At 44.6% G+C, this 25,613-nt stretch overlaps 4 non-coding genes across 4 annotated transcripts; all 4 read left to right on the forward strand.

Annotated features, from left to right (window-relative positions):
- Window positions 1-18,194: 18,194 nt before the first annotated feature.
- trnat-ugu (transfer RNA threonine (anticodon UGU)) lies at window positions 18,195-18,268 on the forward strand. Its single transcript has one exon. It is a non-coding gene; the product is annotated as a tRNA-Thr (tRNA).
- Window positions 18,269-18,542: 274 nt separating this feature from the next.
- trnah-gug (transfer RNA histidin (anticodon GUG)) lies at window positions 18,543-18,614 on the forward strand. Its single transcript has one exon. It is a non-coding gene; the product is annotated as a tRNA-His (tRNA).
- A 925-nt stretch (window positions 18,615-19,539) lies between these two features.
- trnat-agu (transfer RNA threonine (anticodon AGU)) lies at window positions 19,540-19,613 on the forward strand. The gene has a single exon. It is a non-coding gene; the product is annotated as a tRNA-Thr (tRNA).
- Window positions 19,614-20,825: 1,212 nt separating this feature from the next.
- On the forward strand, window positions 20,826-20,899 carry trnat-agu (transfer RNA threonine (anticodon AGU)). Its single transcript has one exon. It is a non-coding gene; the product is annotated as a tRNA-Thr (tRNA).
- Window positions 20,900-25,613: the final 4,714 nt, after the last annotated feature.

Raw genomic sequence — 25,613 nt, forward strand, 5'->3', positions numbered from 1 at the left:
TTATTTAACTTTAGTTTATTCTTCTTAAAACTGCATTGTTGTTTTTTAGGGCTTGTAAAGTAAGCATTTCACGGTAAGGTCTACTACACCTGTTGAATTCGGCGCGTGTGACAAATACTACTTGATTTGATTTGATCTTCTATCTACCCCAAAAAAAAAAAGTTATCAAAACCAGCCTTTGAGAAAACATTGTTCTACAGATCCAACAGACTTTAACCACTTTAACCTGCTGCTTTTTCAACTGTAACATTAGTGTTCCACGCAGGGGTGGGCATCTCCAGTCTTCAAGGGCCTGATTGGTCTCACACTTTCTCCATCCCTAGCAAAAACAGCTGATTAATCAAATTGTACTCTAAACTGAAGATCATGATTAGTTGATTATTGGAGTCAGATGTGTTAGCTGGACCTGGAGCAAAACTGTGACACCAATCAGGCCCCGAGGACAGTCACTAAGCAGTCTGATTCTGAAGAAGAGTGGCATGTTGAGCTCCCAGTGAATATAGTGACGTATAGTGACGTTTCAGAGCACTTACTAGAGTTTCCACAGCGCCGCCTGCTGGTTAACATTGACACTGACGGTCACAGTCAAGGTGGCAGGATTGATTATATGGGGAAATTCCTAGCCACAAGTAAAAGAAAAGGAGAAAAGTATATGCTAATAGCCGACTTAGCAGAACCGTTGCATGAAATATGGGTTTGGTCCTCAGAGCAGATGAGATCAGCACAGATGTGTTTGGGGAGATAGGGCTACTGAACCAGTCAAGAGTGAGCTTAGGCCTGATGCAGTCCCCTATTCTCTGACTTCGCCATGCAGAATTCCTTTTCCACTCTTTCCAAAAGCGGAGGAAGAACTAGACAGAATGGAAAAAAATTGCCTCATCGAGGGAGTAACCAAGCCTAAAGACCGGATTGCTCCCATGATGCTGGTGTTGGAAGAAAAATGGCAAAGTGAGAACATGTGTAGACTTAAAACGACTCAACGAAGCACCAAAACGGGATAGGTTTATTTTACCTACCTTGGAGGATATAGCACCAAACCTATCTGGGGCGAGTGTCTTCACCCCATTCGATGCATCTAGCTGTTTTTGGCAGATACCGCTTGAACAGAACTGCAGAGTACTGACAACTCTCATTATTGCTGTGGGAAGATTCTGCTTCTGGAATAATCAGCGTGCCAGAGAACCTTTCAGAGGGAGATGAGCAAGCTCCTGAGAGGACATAAGGGCACAGTCGTTGTGATGGTTGACATACTGGTCTACGGTGCAAACAAGGAAGAACCCAACAGGAATCTGAGCAAAGTGCTACAGACCATCAAAGAGTCATGACTAAAGCTGAACAAAGACAAGTGTCACTTTGGGAAGTCGGAGATCCAGTACTTCGGTCATGTGATCGGACTGGATGGGATAAAGCCGGATGACAGCAAAGTGAAAGCCGTCTCCGAGATGCCCAGTCCAACTAACATCACTGAGCTTTGCCAAATTCTTGCCGGTTATATCATCAGTGCCACACCCCATCACTGAGCTGTTGAAAAGAAGAGCCAGAGTGGATGTGGGGCGACCCACAGGAGCAGGCATTCCACAAGGTCAAGGCTATGTTAGTGTCAACACAGGTATTAGATAGTAACCTGCTGGTACCACTGATGTCATCCAGGCAAAGGGTGGCTATTTGAAAAATCTCAAATATAAAATATATTTTGATTTGTTGAACACTTTTTCGGTTACTACATGATTCCATATGTGTTATTTCATAGTTTTGATGTCTTCACTATTATTCTACAATGTAGAAAAGGAGTAAAAAATAAATAAAAACCATGTCCAAACTTTTGACTGGTACTGAACATACATCACATCAATGCATATTAATCATCCTCTGTGCTTTCTCCACGTACGCATCCAACCCTAGCAGGAATAATGCATTTCACACATTCTAATGACTTCCTCTCCATGAGTTATGTATAGGGAGAGAGAGAACGTCATATTTCACATTACCCACAGTTCACTGAGGATCAATAAGAGGTGATAGCAGCTGAAGAATAAAACCATGATGGGTCCAATTGTTCTAATTTATGAAAGGGGACGAGTAATTACAAAATATGAACAAGAGTTGCAAAACAGTCTATTCATCATCACACCAGTGAGCATGATTTTCAACAGGATAAAGTTTTCAGCTACTTCCTCAGTGTTCAAAGCATTGAAGCGTTAAAGCATGTAAACACAAGAGAAAATTGAGTTCAGGTTGGCCGTCGCGCACTGGCAAACAACAGAAAGTGCTCAAAATGAGGGGTGCTCAACAACAAGGACAGGAATCCAACAATATCTTACCCAGGATTTTTGTTTAAATGACGACGTCGTGGTAAACAGGTGTTGGAGCAGTCAAAAAACAGGCATATATATATATATATAAAGATGTCAATGGATCATGTCAATGGATCTGTAGCGCTGTCATGTCAAAGTCAATGGATCTGTAGTGCTGTCAGGTCAAAGTCAATGGATCTGTAGTGCTGTCAGGTCAAAGTCAATGGATCTGTAGTGCTGTCAGGTCAAAGTCAATGGATCTGTAGCGCTGTCAGGTCAAAGTCAATGGATCTGTAGTGCTGTCATGTCAAAGTCAATGGATCTGTAGCGCTGTCAGGTCAAAGTCAATGGATCTGTAGTGCTGTCATGTCAAAGTCAATGGATCTGTAGTGCTGTCATGTCAAAGTCAATGGATCTGTAGTGCTGTCATGTCAAAGTCAATGGATCTGTAGTGCTGTCGTGTCAAAGTCAATGGATCTGTTAGCTCTATCATGTCAATGGATCTGTAGCGCTGTCATGTCAAAGTCAATGGATCTGTAGCGCTGTCAGGTCAAAGTCAATGGATCTGTTAGCTCTATCATGTCAATGGATCTGTAGCGCTGTCATGTCAAAGTCAATGGATCTGTAGCGCTGTCAGGTCAAAGTCAATGGATCTGTAGTGCTGTCATGTCAAAGTCAATGGATCTGTAGTGCTGTCATGTCAAAGTCAATGGATCTGTAGCGCTGTCATGTCAAAGTCAATGGATCTGTAGTGCTGTCATGTCAAAGTCAATGGATCTGTAGCGCTGTCATGTCAAAGTCAATGGATCTGTAGCGCTGTCATGTCAAAGTCAATGGATCTGTAGCGCTGTCAGGTCAAAGTCAATGGCCTTCTGACCTGCACACCTAAATAACCTTTGTGTCTGTGTTTTTTCTACCATCTTGTTGTTTTAGTTGCTAAACACCAAGGAAAAGGCTGTACTCACCTCAATCTTCATGTCAAACTAAACAGTTACATAATTGTGTGTTATTTTGGGCTTCGGCATTGCTCACGACAGTGCAATGATTCCTGAGCTTTTGTTCATTCTGACACACAAATATCAGCTTTAAAATAATACAAATTTTCTTATTTTTTACCAGGTAAGTTGACTGAGAACACATTCTCATTTACAGCAACAACCTGGGGAATAGTTACAGGGGAGAGGGATGAATGAGCCAATTGTAAACTGGGGATTATTAGGTGACTGTGATGGTTTGAGGGCCAAATTGGGAATTTAGCCTGGACACCGCGGTTAACACCCCTACACTTACGATAAGTGCCATGGGATCTTTAATGACCTCAGAGAGTAAGGACACCCGTCTAACATCCCATTTGAAAGACAGCACCCTACACAGGGCAGTGTAAGGTGCCCTGGGGCATTTTTTTTGGACCAGAGCAAAGAGTGCCCTCTACTGGCCCTCCAACACCACTTCCAGCAGCATCTGGTCTCCTATCCAGGGACTGACCAGGACCAACCCTGCTTAGCTTCAGAAGCAAGCAAGCAGTGGTATGCAGGGTGGTATGCTGCTGTTAATACAATAATAATAGTATTTCTATCCTCACTTACAGCATTATGGGATGAATACCTTGCCTGTGGTAGACATAAGAGCTCTCTTTTAAGTTTGTCTTTCAACTTCCCTGGCCGGTCATATGATTCAATCAATATTTCTTCCCTTTGAAGGAGCTCCTACCTCCATCCCTCCTTGCTTTACAATTCCCTTCATCCCTGCCCATTTGAAGGACATCCAACATCCCTCCATCCACCCCTATATCCTACCAGGATAATATGCCTTGAGCTGGGCAGGATGAAGTGAAAATTCATGCTATGATATTAATGCACCACTAAATTGGTTTAGGTGCTTGTCTGATCTACCTCAGTAAGGCCTTTGATTTGGTCCGGAGGAGTCATAAATAAAGCATAGAGCGTGTCCTGACCCAGGTGTGTGTGTGTGTGTGTGTATATTCTGCCCCTGCTGCCACAGCCACAGGAAACACTGCTGGGCCCTAAACTCATCTCCATAGGACAGTACCGGTTTGGTCTAGAACTGCTTTACCAAAAATACATGACAGTTTCACTAACAGAGAGAGAGACAGAGAGAGACAGAGAAATGTGAAGTGTTGAGTAGAGCACATTGACATATTCCCTCCTTTCCGCACATGCACACACACAAATTCACAGCTGCTAAACAGAAGAAGTCTAACAGAGCACAAAAAAGCAAGGTAATCAGCCAACCAAGTGTACACCATAGCACATATGGCTCTATTCAACAGTAGTGCAATAGGGAACAGGGTCGCATTTGTGATTCTTTGTATTTGTTGTGTCTGTTCTGTTTGTTGTGTTATCTCTCTCTCTGTGTGTGTGTGTGTGTGTGTGTGTGTGTGTGTGTTCTGTTATAATCTCCACCCGGCACAGACAGAAGAGGACTGGCCACCCCACATAGCCTGGTTCCTCTCTAGGTTTCTTCCTAGGTTTTGGCCTTTCTAGGGAGTTTTTCCTAGCCACCGTGCTTCTACACCTGCATTGCTTACTGTTTGGGGTTTTAGGCTGGGTTTCTGTACAGCAGTTTGAGATATCAGCTGATGTACGAAGGGCTATATAAATACATTTGATTTGATGTGTGTGTGTGTGTGTGTGTGTGTGTGTGTGTGTGTGTGTGTGTGTGTGTGTGTGTGTGTGTGTGTGTGTGTGTGTGTGTGTGTGTGTGTGTGTGTGTGTGTGTGTGTGTGTGTGTGTGTGTGTGTGTGTGTGTGTGTGTGTGTGTGTGGAAAAATCGAAACAACTGTTAAAGTAATCTTTTTTACATGGGCTGATTGACGATCCTCATAATAAGCAACAGTCAACATTTCAAGCCTCTTGTAATTGTTGTTGAACCCATAACCCTTTTCTAATCTGGGAAAAAAGTCCTTCCTCTCTCCTCTGGGTCCTGAAAACCGATAAGTAGTCGAGGAGATGTCATTTTGTTAGTAGGCGAACAGAAGAGTGTCCTCCCGTCCTGAATAGCCACCTTTCATCCTTTGTGGAAGCGTTTGGAAAACTGCCACGCCCTCTTTGAATCAGCGTTTGTTTTGTCGGCGGAGAAAGGAATGCACACATTTAAAAACAATAATGTTACTTATCTTTTTTTAAATCTAGAAAACGTCTCGCACAGCTAACTTAATTTGTATTTATAACTTTATACATTTTTTTGGATCCACCCCTGTAAATGTGAAATGCTCGAGTGGAGATGGAGACTCATTTCATATAAGTGCATTTTCGTCCACGTTCCCGCTCCTCGCCACCTCTTGACCTTTTTCAAAAGGAGGCGAGAGATGATGGAAGACAGAGGACGCAGGAGTTGAACAAATTCAATTCATTATGTCTCCTCAATAGTTCCTGCCAAAGCAGCAGCTACTCTTCCTGGGGTTTATTAAGGATCGTCAATAGTTCCTGCCAAGGCAGCAGCTACTCTTCCTGGGGTTTATTAAGGATCGTCAATAGTTCCTGCCAAGGCAGCAGCTACTCTTCCTGGGGTTTATTAAGGATCGTCAATAGTTCCTGCCAAGGCAGCAGCTACTCTTCCTGGGGTTTATTAAGGATCGTCAATAGTTCCTGCCAAGGCAGCAGCTACTCTTCCTGGGGTTTATTGAGGATCGTCAATAGTTCATGCCAAGGCAGCAGCTACTGTTCCTGGGGTTTATTGAGGATCGTCAATAGTTCATGCCAAGGCAGCAGCTACTCTTCCTGGGGTTTATTAAGGATCGTCAATAGTTCCTGCCAAGGCAGCAGCTACTCTTCCTGGGGTTTATTGAGGATCGTCAATAGTTCATGCCAAGGCAGCAGCTACTGTTCCTGGGGTTTATTATGGATCCCCATTAGTTCCTGACAAGGCAGCAGCTACTGTTCCTGGGGTTTATTATGGATCCCCATTAGTTCCTGCCAAGGCAACAGCTACTCTTCCTGGGGTCCAGCAAACATATAAGCAAAGGCCATAGAGATACAATATGATACATGTCATAGCCTAATATAATTTCTGTTCTATTTAATTCAGTGGCGGGACTCTTGTGAAACAACGACCGATTGGATGACAGTCAAAGCAGCATGTGAATCTGTTCTCCAATAAAGGGAACAGTTGGATGCTGAAAATACGTATTTCCCACGTACCCCAAAACAATCAATTATTCACTGCAGTGCCATACAAAATCAGGGCGACATCAATATTTCATGGCCTGTTATATCTTTAAGAAATATTTTTCTTCTACTCTGAGAGTGTGTTGTGAAGACATATTGGCGCAGTAGCAGGAACTTGAAACGCAGGCCGCTATTGGTTGTTTTAGTTCAAACACTTTATTTCAAATTCTGTGTGAAATGTATTACATTTAGTTGAAATATGAATGTTTGTAAAACAAATTAATTGAACACATAATCAAAGTGTGACAAAGTTGACCGATACCTTGTCAACATTAAATGCTTCATAAAAACTACTGAGAAATAATAGGCATAAACTATTTTAATTTAAAACTGCAGACTTACTGGATATTTTTATTGGGTTTGGGGTTCAACAAGTAAATTCAATTTCTCAAAATCTAAAAAGGCACAAACTAGATTTGAGCCAATATCTTAAACCTCTTGTGGTGTTCGGTTCTGTGGGACCCATTTTCAATGTTTACTAACAGAAAAATGAAAAAGAAATTCAACCTGAGACTCACTCGTTGGCCTTGGCTAATTTTCTGTGAAGAACATGTAAAATAACACATTTTCATTGAATGCACACTGTACATATATATTACATATACATTTATATTACATATGTACATATTTATATTACATATTACATATACATTTATATTACATATGTGTGTTTCAGGTCCGCTGGACCCGACGGTAATAAAAGTGTGTTTGTGTGTAGGTGAAAACAAGTAAAAATGAAACATTCAACAATGTCTCCAGGATTATCCGCTTCGATAACCGAGACACCAGACCAGCTCGGCGGCAGAGAGACAAGCTAGCTGCAATCAGGTCAGTGCAGAGAGACAAGCTAGCTGCAATCAGGTCAGTGCAGAGAGACAAGCTAGCTGCAATCAGGTCAGTGCAGAGAGACAAGCTAGCTGCAATCAGGTCAGTGCAGAGAGACAAGCTAGCTGCAATCAGGTCAGTGCAGAGAGACAAGCTAGCTGCTATCAGGTCAGTGCAGAGAGACAAGCTAGCTGCTATCAGGTCAGTGCAGAGAGACAAGCTAGCTGCTATCAGGTCAGTGCAGAGACAAGCTAGCTGCTATCAGGTCAGTGCAGAGAGACAAGCTAGCTGCTATCAGGTCAGTGCAGAGAGACAAGCTAGCTGCTATCAGGTCAGTGCAGAGAGACAAGCTAGCTGCTATCAGGTCAGTGCAGAGAGACAAGCTAGCTGCTATCAGGTCAGTGCAGAGAGACAAGCTAGCTGCAATCAGGTTAGTGTGTGACAATTGAGTGGACCGCCTTCCCGCGTTTTACAACCCCGGGCCCAAAGTTACTGTTGATGAGCAGCTTATGCCAAGGGCTTCTGCCCCTTCAGGCAATACATACCGTCTAAACCAACCAAATATGGAATCAAGATCTTGGCTGCCTGTGATGCTGCTTCATTATATTCATGGAACTTGCAAATGTATACGGGGAAGGCAGATGGAGGAGCTCCTGAGAAGGACCAACGAATGCAGGTTCTCCTGGACGTGACACAGGGACTCCGTGGCCACAACATCACATGCAATAACTTTTTTACTTTGCACAAGCTGGGACAGGAGCTCCTCAAGGGGAAGTTGACGATGGTAGGAACAGTACGAAAAAACAAGCCAGAGCTCCCACCTCAGCAGTTGAATATTGGTGGCTCCTGAGGCTCCTGAGGCTCCCGAGTGGCGCAGGGGTCTAAGGCACTGCATCTCAGTGTAAGAGGTGTCACTACAGTCCCTGCTTTGATTCCAGGCTGTATCACATCCGGCTGTGATGGTGAGTCCCATAGGGCAGCTCACAATTGGCCCAGCGTTGTCTGTGTTTGGCTGTGGTAGGCCGTCATTGTAAATAAGAATGAGCTCTTAACTGACTTGCTTACCTTAAATAAAGGTTAGTTAAAAAAATATATAAAAAATACAAGGAACAGGCCTATCAATTCCTTTAAGTTTGTTCATGGCCAACATGTCCCTAATATCCTACTTTCCAAAGAAAATAGCAAATGAGTAGGCTGAATAGAGACTGGGGAATCTGTGGCCAGGAATATCAAAAACCAGAAATCGTAATGGATTACAATGCCACAAAAGAAAGGGTGGACAATTTAGACAAGCTGGTGACTGACTACAGCTGCAAAAGAAGAACCCTACGCTGGCCACTTGTGATATGCTTCAACATCTTGGACATCTTGGTACATAACGTGTTTGTCATCTGGATGGCGCTGAACCCAGATTGGAACAGAGGGAAGCTCCAGAGGAGACAGCTTTTTCTCGAGGAGCTGGGTAAGGCATTGGAAAGAGGAGGCAACATATCCCAAGGACCCCAGCTTCTGCAGCCATTGTATGGAGGAATCAGGAGGAGGATGCTGGTGCCCCATTTGCCAGAAACCACAGAACCAACAACTTCAATACCGGAACTAAGTGTGAGTGATGTTGTTGCATGTGTGTGTCTGACTCTCCTACCTTGGCCTGCTGTAACTACATATGTGCGTGAGTGAGTGAGTGACATGTTAGTAAAATTCCTGAACTAACTGTTTCAATCATTCTAGATTGTAGCTGGTAGCAACAAGAAGAAGCGCTGCGATGTGTGTGGACCCAAGAAGGACAGGAAGACACAGTACACATGGATCAAGTGCAAGAAATACATTTGCAACACACACACAGTAAAACTCTGTCCCTCATGTGGTGTGTAGACCAGCCTTAATTTGTGTTCAATTTGGCTCATTTATCATTTCCATAAAATACTGTACATAAAATACTATCGTCCTTCTAATTTGTTCAGTTCAAAGCAATAAACATCAATAGTGATGAAAACCTTGTTTCTGTCACGAATCCCGCTTCCTGAGTCTGTGTTTGCCTGTGTTTCTGTCCTGGAGTGTGTTTCCAGTGTCCTGGAACGCACCCTGTCTGGTTGCCGGGCGAATTAGCTTGTTGGGAGATCGATGTTCACCCGCACCTGTATCCCATCAGTAATCTGCACACCTGTCCTGATCATCACCTCTCCCCTTCAAAAGCTCTGACCTGACATCCATTCCCTGCCGGATCGTTAGCCATGAACAGTATGTTGTGCCCACGAACCAGCCTCCAGTTTATAGAGTTTGTTTTGTTTTATTGTTTTGTACGTCTTGCTTGCCTTTAACTTAGCGCCGTTTGTTTTGTCTACAGCCATTCACCCGGAACCCCATACCCCATCCCTGTCATACCCCATCCCTGTCATACCCCATCCCTGTCATACCCCATCCCTGTCATACCCCATCCCTGTCATACCCCATCCCTGATCCCCATCCCTGACATACCCCATCCCTGACATACCCCATCCCTGACATCCCCATCCCTGTCATATCCCTGTCATACCCCATCCCTGTCATACCCCATCCTGACATACCCCATCCCTGTCATACCCCATCCCTGTCATACCCCATCCCTGACATACCCCATCCCTGTCATACCCCATCCCTGACATACCCCATCCCTGACATACCCCATCCCTGTCATACCCCATCCCTGACATACCCCATCCCTGACATACCCCATCCCTGTCATACCCCATCCCTGACATACCCCATCCCTGACATACCCCATCCCTGTCATCCCCATCCCTGACATACATCCCTGACCCCCATCCCCTGATCCCCATCCCTGGACATACCCCATCCCTGTCATACCCCATCCCTGACATACCCCATCCCTGACATACCCCATCCCTGACATACCCCATCCCCATCACCTCCATCCCATCCCTGAACATACCCCATCCCTGACATACCCCATCCCTGTCATACCCCATCCCTGTCATACCCCATCCCTGATCCCCATCCCTGTCATACCCCATCCCTGACATACCCCATCCCTGACATACCCCATCCCTGACATACCCCATCCCTGACATACCCCATCCCTGACATACCCCATCCCTGACATACCCCATCCCTGTCATACCCCATCCCTGACATACCCCATCCCTGTCATACCCCATCCCTGTCATACCCCATCCCTGTCATACCCCATCCCTGACATACCCCATCCCTGACATACCCCATCCCTGTCATACCCCATCCCTGTCATCCCCATCCCTGACATACCCCATCCCTGACATACCCCATCCCTGACATACCCCATCCCTGACATACCCCATCCCTGTCATACCCCATCCCTGACATACATACCCCATCCCTGTCATGCCCCATCCCTGACATACCCCATCCCTGACATACCCCATCCCTGACATACCCCATCCCTGTCATACCCCATCCCTGTCATACCCCATCCCTGTCATACCCCATCCCTGTCATACCCCATCCCTGACATACCCCATCCCTGACATACCCCATCCCTGACATACCCCATCCCTGTCATACCCCATCCCTGACATCCCCATCCCTGACATACCCCATCCCTGACATACCCCATCCCTGACATACCCCATCCCTGTCATACCCCATCCCTGACATACCCATCCCTGTCATACCCCATCCCTGACATACCCCATCCCTGTCATACCCCATCCCTGTCATACCCCATCCCTGTCATACCCCATCCCTGACATACCCCATCCCTGTCATACCCCATCCCTGTCATACCCCATCCCTGTCATACCCCATCCCTGTCATACCCCATCCCTGACATACCCCATCCCTGTCATACCCCATCCCTGACATACCCCATCCCTGTCATACCCCATCCCTGACATCCCCATCCCTGTCATACCCCATCCCTGTCCCCATCCCTGACCCCCATCCCTGACATCATCCCTGTCATACCCCATCCCTGTCATACCCCATCCCTGTCATACCCCATCCCTGTCATACCCCATCCCTGACATACCCCATCCCTGACATACCCCATCCCTGTCATACCCCATCCCTGACATACCCCATCCCTGTCATACCCCATCCCTGTCATACCCCATCCCTGACATACCCCATCCCTGACATACCCCATCCCTGACATACCCCATCCCTGTCATACCCCATCCCTGACATACCCCATCCCTGTCATACCCCATCCCTGTCATACCCCATCCCTGACATCCCCATCCCTGACATACCCCATCCCTGTCATACCCCATCCCTGACATACCCCCATCCCTGACATACCCCATCCCTGACATCATCCCTGACATACCCCATCCCTGACATACCCCATCCCTGACATACCCCATCCCTGACATACCCCATCCCTGTCATACCCCATCCCTGACATACCCCATCCCTGACATACCCCATCCCTGACATACCCCATCCCTGACATACCCCATCCCTGTCATACCCCATCCCAGTCATACCCCATCCCTGACATACCCCATCCCTGACATACCCCATCCCTGACATACCCCATCCCTGACATACCCCATCCCTGACATACCCCATCCCTGACATACCCCATCCCTGACATACCCATCCCTGTCATACCCCATCCCTGACATACCCCATCCCTGACATACCCCATCCCTGACATCCCCATCCCCATCACCTCCGCTGCCCGCTCCTCCACCCAGAACCCATACCCCATCCCTGACATACCCCATCCCTGTCATACCCCATCCCTGTCATACCCCATCCCTGACATACCCCATCCCTGTCATACCCCATCCCTGACATACCCCATCCCTGATACATCCCTGACATACCCATCCCTGACATACCCCATCCCTGACATACCCCATCCCTGACATACCCCATCCCTGTCATACCCCATGACATACCCCATCCCTGACATACCCCATCCCTGACATACCCCATCCCTGACATACCCCATCCCTATACCCCATCCCTGACATACCCCATCCCTGACATACCCCATCCCTGACATACCCCATCCCTGACATACCCCATCCCTGACATACCCCATCCCTGTCATACCCCATCCCTGTCATACCCCATCCCTGTCCCCCATCCCTGACATACATCCCTGACATACCCCATCCCTGACATCATCCCCTGACCCCCATCCCTGACATACATCCCTGACATACCCATCCCTGACATACCCCATCGCTGACATACCCCATCCCTGACATACCCCATCCCTGACATACCCCATCCCTGTCATACCCCATCCCTGTCATACCCCATCCCTGACATACCCCATCCCTGACATACCCCATCCCTGACATACCCCATCCCTGACATACCCCATCCCTGACATACCCCATCCCTGACATACCCCATCCCTGTCATACCCCATCCCTGACATACCCCATCCCTGACATACCCCATCCCTGACATACCCCATCCCCATCACCTCCGCTGCCCGCTCCTCCACCCAGAACCCATACCCCATCCCTGACATACCCCATCCCTGTCATCCCCATCCCTGTCATACCCCATCCCTGACATACCCCATCCCTGTCATACCCCATCCCTGACATACCCCATCCCTGACATACCCCATCCCTGTCATACCCCATCCCTGACATACCCCATCCCTGACATACCCCATCCCTGTCATACCCCATCCCTGACATACCCCATCCCTGACATCCCCATCCCTGTCATACCCCATTCCTGACATACCCCATCCCTGACATACCCCATCCCTGACATACCCCCCATCCCTGACATACCCCATCCCTGACATACCCCATCCCTGTCATACCCCATCCCTGTCATACCCCCATCCCTGTCATACCCCATCCCTGACATACCCCATCCCTGACATACCCCATCCCTGTCCCCATCCCTGTCATACCCCATCCCTGTCATCCCCATCCCTGACATACCCCATCCCTGACATACCCCATCCCTGACATCCCCATCCCTGACATACACCATCCCTGTCATACCCCATCCCTGTCATACCCCATCCCTGACATACCCCATCCCTGACATACCCCATCCCTGTCATACCCCATCCCTGTCATACCCCATCCCTGACATATCCCTGACATACCCCATCCCTGACATACCCCATCCCTGACATACCCCATCCCTGTCATACCCCATCCCTGTCATACCCCCATCCCTGACATACCCCATCCCTGACATACCCCATCCCTGACATACCCCATCCCTGACATCCCCATCTCTGACATACCCCATCCCTGACATACCCCATCCCTGTCATACCCCATCCCTGTCATACCCCATCCCTGTCATCCCCCATCCCTGTCATACCCCATCCCTGTCATACCCCATCCCTGACATACCCCATCCCTGACATACCCCATCCCTGTCATACCCCATCCCTGACATACCCCATCCCTGTCATACCCCATCCCTGTCATACCCCATCCCTGACATACCCCATCCCTGACATACCCCATCCCTGTCATACCCCATCCCTGACATACCCCATCCCTGACATACCCCATCCCCTGACATACCCCATCCCTGACATACCCCATCCCTGACATACCCCATCCCTGTCATACCCCATCCCTGTCATACTCCATCCCTGTCATACCCCATCCCTGACATACCCCATCCCTGACATACCCCATCCCTGTCATACCCCATCCCTGTCATACCCCATCCCTGTCATACCCCATCCCTGTCATACCCCATCCCTGACATACCCCATCCCTGACATACCCCATCCCTGACATACCCATCCCTGTCATACCCCATCCCTGACATACCCCATCCCTGACATACCCCATCCCTGACATACCCCATCCCTGACATACCCCATCCCTGTCATACCCCATCCCTGTCATACCCCATCCCTGACATACCCCATCCCTGACATACCCCATCCCTGTCATACCCCATCCCTGTCATACCCCATCCCTGACATACCCCATCCCCTGACATACCCCATCCCTGACATACCCCATCCCTGACATACCCCATCCCTGACATACCCCATCCCTGTCATACCCCATCCCTGTCATACCCCATCCCTGTCATACCCCATCCCTGACATACCCCATCCCTGACATACCCCATCCCTGACATACCCCATCCCTGTCATACCCCATCCCTGACATACCCCATCCCTGACATACCCCATCCCTGTCATACCCCATCCCTGACATACCCCATCCCTGTCATACCCCATCCCTGACATACCCCATCCCTGTCATACCCCATCCCTGTCATACCCCATCCCTGACATACCCCATCCCTGTCATACCCCATCCCTGTCATACCCCATCCCTGACATACCCCATCCCTGACATACCCCATCCCTGTCATACCCCATCCCTGTCATACCCCATCCCTGACATACCCCATCCCTGACATACCCCATCCCTGACATACCCCATCCCTGACATACCCCATCCCTGTCATACCCCATCCCTGTCATACCCCATCCCTGTCATACCCCATCCCTGTCATACCCCATCCCTGTCATACCCCATCCCTGTCATACCCCATCCCTGTCATACCCCATCCCTGTCATACCCCATCCCTGTCATACCCCATCCCCATCACCTCCGCTCCCGCTCCTCCACCCAGAACCCATACCCCATCCCTGACATACCCCATCCCTGTCATACCCCATCCCTGTCATACCCCATCCCTGACATACCCCATCCCTGACATACCCCATCCCTGTCATACCCCATCCCTGTCATACCCCATCCCTGACATACCCCATCCCTGACATACCCCATCCCTGTCATACCCCATCCCTGACATACCCCATCCCTGACATACCCCATCCCTGACATACCCCATCCCCATCACCTCCGCTGCCCGCTCCTCCACCCGGAACTATCTACCTCCACGTTCTCATTGATTAATAAATACTCACCATCTTTATACTCACCTTGTCCTGGTCTGCTTCTGGGTCCAATTCTGGTAAACCCTGACAGTTTCATTTATATTTGTTCAAGATAAACATGATTAATTCCACCCATTTCTTGATTAGCCCATCCAACTACCTCATCCCCATACTGTATTTATTTATCTTGCTCCTTTGCACCCCTGTATCTCTACCTGCACATTCGTCTTCTGCACATCAATCACTCTAGTGTCTAATTGGTATATTGTAATTAATTCACCACTGCGGCCTATTTATTGCCTTACCTCCCTTTTCTTACCTTATTTGTACACACTGTATATAGATTTTCTTCAACTGTATTATTGACTGTATGTTTTGTTTATTCCATGTGTAACTCTGTTGTTGTATGTGTCGAACTGCTTTGCTTCATTCTTGGCCAGGTCGCAGTTGTAAATGAGAACTTGTCCTCAACTTGCCTACCTGGCTAAATAAAGGTGGGGAAAAAAATCACATTTTATATATATATTTTTTTAGAAAATAGCACCTTTATTGATAAATGTGATCTAGCAGAGGTAATTGGCAAATACTAACCATGTATGCTGTCTATATTTCTTGTAATTGATATAAGTCAACTTCTAAGTATGAAGTATTTTTACGTAAATTGATATGGCTGGATTGTTTTAAAAACCAAATAACGTTGTTGGTCCATTAGACCCGTGAACATTGGGTGAATAACAAAAACATGAACACCACACAAGGGTTAAGTAGTTCACCATGTTACTGACACATTTTCGTCAAAAACAATTTAATATCAAAGGAGCGCATTTGAAGGCCTACACATGTACGGTTCGGCTTGAGATGAATATTAGACCCGATGACATGTTTCTAAGCATGAGTTCTGCCTAGGAATGTACACTACACTTCCTACGATCCAATATCCCCATGACATCGCCTACAAATGTGATTAGGGATTTCTATTGAAGAAGCGGTTTTAGGCTATCTTCATAAAATACCATATTTTGTAGTATGCTAAGCCCACTATTGTGTTAATTGTATACACTGAGACACAAGGGCAAGTGTTGAGGGCAGAGGTCAGAAAACACAGATCAACATTACTTGTATCCTGAGGCACGTTCGGTAGGGAAGCGTTATGAAACGTTGCAGACAGAAATATCATCAATAGATGTGATTCCTTACTTAAAATGTCATGTTTGTGTTTTGCATAATATATTTCTGTCTCAACATTTCACTGTGTCATGCTGAATGTGGCCTGGCAATCAGGGTCTAGTTCTGGTCAGTTGGAATGTGTTAAATACTGCCTAGGCTGAGCAAAGCAATAGGTGTGTCACTAGGGATATTATACTTGTTAATGATTACTATGGGTCCGGAACATCCTGTTTTGTGTGGGTGTGTGTGTTTCTTGATTTTTAATATCACTTGCAGTGTACAGTGAAATCTTGACAGCGCCAGCTGCTTGCCAGCTCCAAACCCAACAATGCAGCAATCAATTTCAATGTAGTACTAAACATAACATAAGGTAGAGCAAACACACTGAGAAATAAAAATAAGAAATTAAGAAAAGCTGTACAGGGTCAGTTCCAACACCATATAGACCAACAGTGCACTGTCCTACAGGACTCCCAATGTGATACAGCCTTGATTCAAATCAGGGATTGTAGTGATGCCTCTTGCACTGAGATGCTGTGCCTTAGACTGCAGCGCCACTCGGGAGCCCCGAGTCAACTCAGATAGTCCATTTAACCATTCTGTTAGCTATTTAGCAGTCTTATGGCTAGAAGCTGTTGTGTGTGTGTGTGTGTGTGTGTGTGTGTGTGTGTGTGTGTGTGTGTGTGTGTGTGTGTGTGTGTGTGTGTGTGTGTGTGTGTGTGTGTGTGTGAGAGAGATAATTGTCAGGTGATGTATCTTCACACAGCTGCCATAGGGGGAGGTGATATTGTAGTGTTTTCCATTGCCATGGACTGTTTTACAGGAACATGAGACATTTTCCTGTCATATATATTGACATCTAGTGGACAATTTGAGTTAGTGGACATAGTTATCACAATATTATGAAGGGAGTCATTTTCATTATGAAATGTATTTCCTTCCTGCCTGGTCCTCCTGTAATTTCTATAGATTAAATATATAGATAGAGATTATATTAGGACTGTTTTCTTTTTGTTGTGTATTCGTTTATTTTTGATTATTAAAACAGACAATTTACTTGCATTGAAGCTGCTCAACATTTCCATTACATTCAGTCATCCAGAGCGACCCACAGAAGAAACCAGGGTCAACGCCCTGCTCAAGGGCACGTCGACAGATTTCCCACAAGGTCAAAAACAGGGACCCGAACCAGTGACCAAATCAGCTACTTACCCGAGCTCCCAACTACCAGGGCACCAGCCCTCCAAGATCCCCAAGTGCTGCTCCTCAACCATCCAACACTTTTTCGGTTGCTACATGATTCCATATGTGTTATTTCGTAGTTTTGATGTCTTCACTATTATTCTACAATGTAGAAAATAGTACAAATAAAGAAAAACCATGGAATGAGTAGATGTGATCAAACCTTTGAATGGTAATGTAGCTGAAGCCACTTAGCTCCTCTGTTCATCACGAGCACAGAACTACAGACTGTCACAGATCTCTCGTGGTGAAAAGCTTTTACTTTTTAACCCTGTTTCTCTCCCCAATTTCATAATATCCAATCACAATCTTGTCTCATTGCTGCAACTCCCCAACGGGTTGAGGTGAGGCAAAGGTTGAGTCATGCGTCCGCCGAAACATGATCTACCAGACCACAATCCTTAACATGCGTGTTTAACCCGGAAGCCAGCCACACCAATTTGTCAGAGGAAACACCGTTCTCATGACGACCAAAGTCAGCATATAAAGCTCGACTGTTTCTTCACTTTATTCATTATCATAGTTTAAGAATCCATGTCAGAGGTTCTTGAGTTTGTTCATCTCGAGACCCAAATGAAAAATGTACTGTCCTCGAATGTGTTCACATCTGCAAAATATATCTATTTCATGGGTGCTGTGGCTTATTTGGTTAAAGTGCCTGTCTTGTAAACAGGAGATCCTGAGTTCAAATCTCAGCAGTACCATTTCAAGCATTTTATTGTACAGATTGGTGGAGAAGGTCAGAGGGGAGGGCACTCAGGTTTTCTCACCAATCGGTTTAGAGAATTAGAGATGATGTGAGGAGGATGCAATTGAGATATTCCAATGTCACGGAAAAAGGGCACTTTTTGAATGTGTAAAGCTCGACTGTTTCTTCACTTCATTCATTATCGAGAACAAGATGAAAAGTGTTTAGCCAGCTTGTGCACATCACTTTCACAGCCTATGTTGGCTTTACAAAGACACCTCTTGAAGCCAGCCGTGATCGTATAGTGGTTAGTACTCTGCGTTGTGGTCGCAGCAACCCCGGTTTGAATCCGGGTCACGGCACTGCAATGAAATTTCAGAAGGCTTGATTTATGAACGGGTTAAGACTTGCTTAGCAACTCTGCATTTTGACAAAGTTCCCCAGCATATCGCAGGTTATTGACTTACACGAACTGATTCATCTGCTGTTTCAGAGGTTTTTACCATTTTTAAGCTCCAGAGCCAAATGAGAAATGCAGTGTCCTCGAAACGACAAACATTATGAAGAAATAGTCATTCTGAATGTTGACTCATATCTCGTGACCCACCTATGACATGTTAATAACCGCTTTGGGTCCCAAATCATAGTTTAAGAATCCATGTCAGAGGTTCTTGAGTTTATTCATCTCGAGACCCAAATGAAAAATGTACTGTCCTCGAATGACCATAATTAAGAAGAAATAGTATGTGATTACAATTGATTACTGATATCTCGCTACCCACGTCTCACCAGTGTTGCCAACTTAGCGACTTTGTCGCTATACTTAGTAAGTATTTAGAAAAAAGACAAGAATCGACAGAAGAAAGTTCAATTTAGTTCTAAACATACTTAGGGTGTTTTTTACTCACTTTTTGTCTCTCCCGCGACGTTATGCTTCTCTCCTACAGCGTCAATCACAATTACATCCACTTGGCCAATTATGAAAATTATGTGATGACGTCATTTAGCGACTTCTAGCTACTTTTAGGACCACCAATAGCTACTTTCCTTCGTGAGGATTTGGCAACACTACCTCTCACATGCTCAGGCCCACTTTGCGTCCCGAAACGTAGCTTAAGAAACCCTGTTGCTAGACAATTGAAGTTGTCTGTATTGTTTCCAATATTAGTAAAATACATCTCTTTTGTGATGCGATTTTGCTACACAGAGATGTGGGTTAAATTAATGAGACTGGTTTGATTCAAATAGGTGTGGGTGTTCACATCTGCGACATATATGACATTTCTGGGTGCTGTGGCTTAGTTGGTTAAAGTGCCTGTCTAGTAAACAGGAGATCCTGAGTTCGAATCTCAGCAGTACCTTTTTATTGTTCACATTGGTGGAGAAGGTCAGAGGGGAGGGCACTCAGGTTTTTTCACCAATGGGTTTAGAGAATTAGAGATGACGTGAGGAGGATGCAATTGAGATATTCCAATGTCACGGAAAAAGGGCACTTTTCGAATGAGAAAAAACCTACCGACTGTGTAAAGCTCCACTGTTTCTTCAGTTTATTCATTATCGAGACCAAAATGAAAAGAGTTTAGCCAGCTTGTGCACATCACTTTCACAGCCTATGTAGGCTTTACAAAGCCAGCTCTTGAAGCCAGCCGTGATTGTATAGTGGTTAGTACTCTGCGTTGTGGTCGCAGCAACCCTGGTTCGAATTCGGGTCACGGCACTGCAATGTAATTTTATAAGTTTTTTTTTAACGAGTTAAGACTTACTATGCTGTTTCAGACATTTTTACAATTTTTAAGCTCGAGAGCCAAATGAGAAATGCAGTGTCCTCGAACGACCAACATTATGAAGAAATAGTGTATGATTCTGAATGTTTACTCATATCTCGTGACCCACCTATGACATGTTAATAACCGCTTTGGGTCCCAAATCATAGTTTAAGAATCCATGTCAGAGGTTCTTGAGTTTATTCATCTCGAGACCCAAATGAAAAATGTACTGTCCTCGAATGACCATAATTAAGAAGAAATAGTATGTGATTACAATTGATTACTGATATCTCGCTACCCACGTCTCACCAGTGTTGCCAACTTAGCGACTTTGTCGCTATACTTAGTAAGTATTTAGAAAAAAGACAAGAATCGACAGAAGAAAGTTCAATTTAGTTCTAAACATACTTAGGGTGTTTTTTACTCACTTTTTGTCTCTCCCGCGACGTTATGCTTCTCTCCTACAGCGTCAATCACAATTACATCCACTTGGCCAATTATGAAAATTATGTGATGACGTCATTTAGCGACTTCTAGCTACTTTTAGGACCACCAATAGCTACTTTCCTTCGTGAGGATTTGGCAACACTACCTCTCACATGCTCAGGCCCACTTTGCGTCCCGAAACGTAGCTTAAGAAACCCTGTTGCTAGACAATTGAAGTTGTCTGTATTGTTTCCAATATTAGTAAAATACATCTCTTTTGTGATGCGATTTTGCTACACAGAGATGTGGGTTAAATTAATGAGACTGGTTTGATTCAAATAGGTGTGGGTGTTCACATCTGCGACATATATGACATTTATGGGTGCTGTGGCTTAGTTGGTTAAAGTGCCTGTCTAGTAAACAGGAGATCCTGAGTTCGAATCTCAGCAGTACCTTTTTATTGTTCAACATTGGTGGAGAAGGTCAGAGGGAGGGTTCTGGTTTTTCACCAATGGGTTTAGAGAATTTGGAGTGAGAGATGATGTGAGGAGGATGCAATTGAGATATTCCAATGTCACGGAAAAAGGGCACTTTTTCGAATGAGAAAAAACCTACCACTGTGTAAAGCTCCACTGTTTCTTCAGTTTATTCATTATCGAGACCAAATGAAAAAGAGTTTAGCCAGCTTGTGCACATCACTTTCAGAGCATGTAGGCTTTACAAAGCCAGCTTTGAAGCCAGCCGTGATCGTATAGTGGTTAGTACTCTGCGTTGTGGTCGCAGGAACCCCGGTTAGAATTCGGGTCACGGCACTGCAATGTAATTTTAGAAGTTTTTTTTAAAAGACTTACTATGCTTTTCAGAATTTTTACAATTTTTAAGCTCGAGAGCCAAATGAAAATGCAGTGTCCTCTTCCATTATGAAGAAGTCCCCATTCATGAATGTTTACTCACTTACACCTATGACATGTTAATAACTGCTTTGGGTCCCAAATCATAGTTTAAGAATCCATGTCAGAGGTTCTTGAGTTTATTCATCTCGAGACCCAAATGAAAAATGTACTGTCCTCGAATGACCATAATTAAGAAGAAATAGTATGTGATTACAATTGATTACTGATATCTCGCTACCCACGTCTCACCAGTGTTGCCAACTTTGCGACTTTGTCCTAAACCAGTAAGTATTTAGAAAAAAGACAAGAATCGACAGAAGAAAGTTCAATTTTAGTTCTAAACATACTTAGGGTGTTTTTTCACTTTTGTCTCTCCCGACGTTATTCTCTCTCCTAAGCGTCAATCACAATTACATCCACTTGGCCAATTATGAAAATTATGTGATGACGCATTTAGTGACTTCTAGCTACTTTTAGGACCACCAATAGCTACTTTCCTTCGTGAGGATTTGGCAACACTACTCTCACATGCTCAGGCCCACTTTGCGTCCCAAACATAGCTTAAGAAACCCTGTTGCTAGACAATTGAAGTTGTCTGTATTGTTTCCAATATTAGTAAAATACATCTCTTTTGTGATGCGATTTTGCTACACAGAGATATGGGTTAAATTAATGAGACTGGTTTGATTCAAATAGGTGTGGGTGTTCTTACATCTGCAACATATATGACATTTATGGGTGCTGTGGCTTAGTTGGTTAAAGTGCCTGTCTAGTAAACAGGAGATCCTGAGTTCGAATCTCAGCAGTAGCTTTTCATTGTTCAACATTGGTGGAAAGGTCAGAGTGGAGGTGTTCTCAGGTTTTTCAACCAATGGGTTTAGAGAATTAGAGATGATGTGAGGAGGATGCAATTGAGATATTCCAATGTCACGGAAAAAGGGCACTTTTCGAAGGAGAAAAACCTACCGACTGTGTAAAGTCCACTGTTTCTTCAGTTTATTCATTATCGAGACCAAAATGAAAAGAGTTTAGCCAGCTTGTGCACATCACTTTCACAGCCTATGTAGGCTTTACAAAGCCATCTTTGGTAGCCAGCCGTGATCCTATAGTGGTTAGTACTCTGCCTTGTGGTCGCAGCAACCCCTGTCTGAATCCGGGTCACGGCACTGCAATGTAATTTTAAAGGGTTTTTTTGAATGAGTTAAGACTTACTATGCTGTTTCAGACATTTTTACAATTTTTAAGCTCGAAAATGAAAATGCAGTGTCCATTTGACAAAGTCCCATTATGAAGAAATAGTGTATGATTCTGAATGTTTACTCATACATTAACCTGACATGTTAATCTGGGTCCCAAATCATAGTTTAAGAATCCATGTCAGAGGTTTTACCATTTTATTCATCTCGAGACCCAAATGAAAAATGTACTGTCCTCGAATGACCATAATTAAGAAAAATAGTATGATTACAATTGATTACTGATATCTGAATGTTTGCCAACTTAGCGACTTTGTCACTATATTTAGTGAGTATTCAGAAAAAGTTTAAGAATCCAGAAGAAAGTTCAATTTAGTTCTAAACATACTTAGGGTGTTTTTTACTCACTTTTGTCTCTCCCGACGTTATTCTCAAAGCGTCAAAAATTACATCCACTTGGATGAAAATTATGTGATGAAGATTTAGCTTCTAGCTACTTTTAGGACCACCAATAGCTTTTCTGATATCGGCTTTGGCAACACTACCTCTCACATGCTCAGGCCCACTTTGGGTCCCAAAACGTAGCTTAAGAAACCCTGTTGCTAGACAATTGAAGTTGTCTGTATTGTTTCCAATATTAGTAAAAGACATCTGTTTTGTGATGCAATTTTGCAAGACAGAGATATGGGTTAAATGAATGAGACATGTTTGATTCAAATAGGTGTGGGTGTTCTTACCTGCAACATATATGACATTTATGGCGCTGTGGCTTAGTTGGTTAAAGTGCCTGTCTAGTAAACAGGAGATCCTGAGTTCGAATCTCAGCAGTAGCCTTTTCAAACATGTCATTGAACATATTGGTGGAAAGGTCAGAGGGGAGAGGTTCTCAGGTTTTTCACCAATGAGTCTTGAGAATTTGGAGTGAGAGAGGAGAAAAGATGACGTGAGGAGGATGCAATTGAGATATTCCAATTTCACGGAAAAGGGCACTTTTTCAATGAGAAACCTACCAACTGTCTAAGTTCCACTGTTTCTTCAGTTTATTCATTTCGAGACCAAAATGAAAAGAGTTTAGCCAGCTTGTACATCACTCTGTCAGAGCATGAGTAGGCTTTACAAGCAGCTGGTAGCCAGCCGTGATCCTATAGTGTTTAGTACTCTGCCTTGTGGTCGCAGGAACCCCGGTCTGAATCCGGGTCACGGCAAAGCAATGTAATTTCAAAGTTTTTTTTTTGAATGAGTTTAAACTTACTATGCTGTTTCAGAAACTTTTACAATTTTTAACTCTTCCATTTGAGAAAGTCCCCATCTCATTATGAAGAAATAGTTATGATTCTGAATGTTTACTCATATCATTAACCTATGACATGTTAATCTGCTTTTTCCCAAATCATAGTTTTTACCATTTTCTTGAATTCTCTCGAGACCCAAATGAAAAATGTAGTTTCCTCGAATGACCAAAATTATGAAGAAATAGTATGTGATTACAATGTTTACTCATATCTCGCTATATCTCACCAGTGTTGCCCCAAACCATAGTATTAGAAAAAGACAAGAATCGTCAGAAGAAAGTTCAATTTTAGTTCTAAACATACTTAGGGTGTTTTTTCACTTTTTGTTCTCCCGAGACCTCAAATGAAAAATTACATCCACTTGGATGACCCAAAATTATGTGATGACGAAATAGCTTGTTAGACCACAATAGCTACTTTTTACTGATATTTGGCAACCCACCTCTCACATGCTCAGGCCCACTTTGGGTCCCAAACGTATAGCTTAACCAACCCTGTTGCTAGACAATTGAAGTTGTCTGTATTGTTTCCAATATTAGTAAAATAACATCTGTTTTGTGATGTGATTTTGCTAGACAGAGATATGGGTTAAATTAATGAGACTGTTTGAAATCAAATAGGTGTGGGTGTTCTTACCTGCAACATATATGACATTTATGGGCGCTGTGGCTTAGTTGGTTAAAGCGCCTGTCTAGTAAACAGGAGATCCTGAGTTCGAATCTCAGCAGTACCTTTTCAAACATTCATTGAACATATTGGTGGAAAGGTCAGAGGGGAGGGCACTCAGGTTTTTCACCAATGGGTTTGAGAATTTGATGAGAGGAGATGAGATGTGAGGAGGATGCAATTGAGATATTCCAATGTCACGGAAAAGGGCACTTTTTCAATGAGAAAAACCTACCAACTGTCTCAAGTTCACTGTTTCTTCAGTTTATTCATTTTGAGACCAAAATGAAAAGAGTTTAGCCAGCTTGTACACATCACTGTCAGAGCCTATGTAGGCTTTACAAAGCCAGCTCTTTGGTAGCCGCTGTGATCCTATAGTGGTTAGTACTCTGCGTTGTGGTCGCAGGAACCCCGGTCTGAATCCGGGTCACGGCACTGCAATGTAATTTTAGAAGTTTTTTTTTTTAACGAGGGACTGTATTTTGAATGAGTTTTTAAATTTTTAAGCTGTGAGTTAAATGAGAAATGCAGTGTCCTAACTCTTCCAACATTTGAAGAAAGTGTATGATCTCAATGTTTACTCATATTAATTACTTGACATGTAACTGGGTCCCATCTGTTTTTTGTCAGAGGTTCTTACCATTTTTCATCTCGAGACCCAAATGAAAAATGTACTTTCCTCGAATGACCAAATTAAGAAGAAATAGTATGTGATTACAATTGAATGTTTACTCCCACCTCTCACCAGTGTTGCCAATTCCCGACTTTGTCCCTAACCAGTAGTATTCAGAAAAAAAAGACATGTCAGAAGAAAGTTCAATTTTAGTTCTAAACATCTTAGGGTTTTTTACTCAGTCTCTCCCGCGAAAAATGTACTGTCCTACAGCGTCAATCACAATTACATCCACTTGGCCAATTATGAAAATTATGTGATGACGCTTTAGTGACTTCAAGCTACTGTTTACCACCAATAGCTACTTTCCTTCGTGAGGATTTGGCAACACACCTCTCACATGCTCAGGCCCACTTTGGGTCCCAAAACGTAGCTTAACCAACCCTGTTGCTAGACAATTGAAGTTGTCTGTATTGTTTCCAATATTAGTAAAATACATCTCTTTTGTG

Source organism: Oncorhynchus keta, chromosome 27 (assembly GCF_023373465.1).
Source record: "Oncorhynchus keta strain PuntledgeMale-10-30-2019 chromosome 27, Oket_V2, whole genome shotgun sequence".
In the NCBI taxonomy this organism is placed as follows: Eukaryota; Metazoa; Chordata; class Actinopteri; order Salmoniformes; family Salmonidae; genus Oncorhynchus; species Oncorhynchus keta.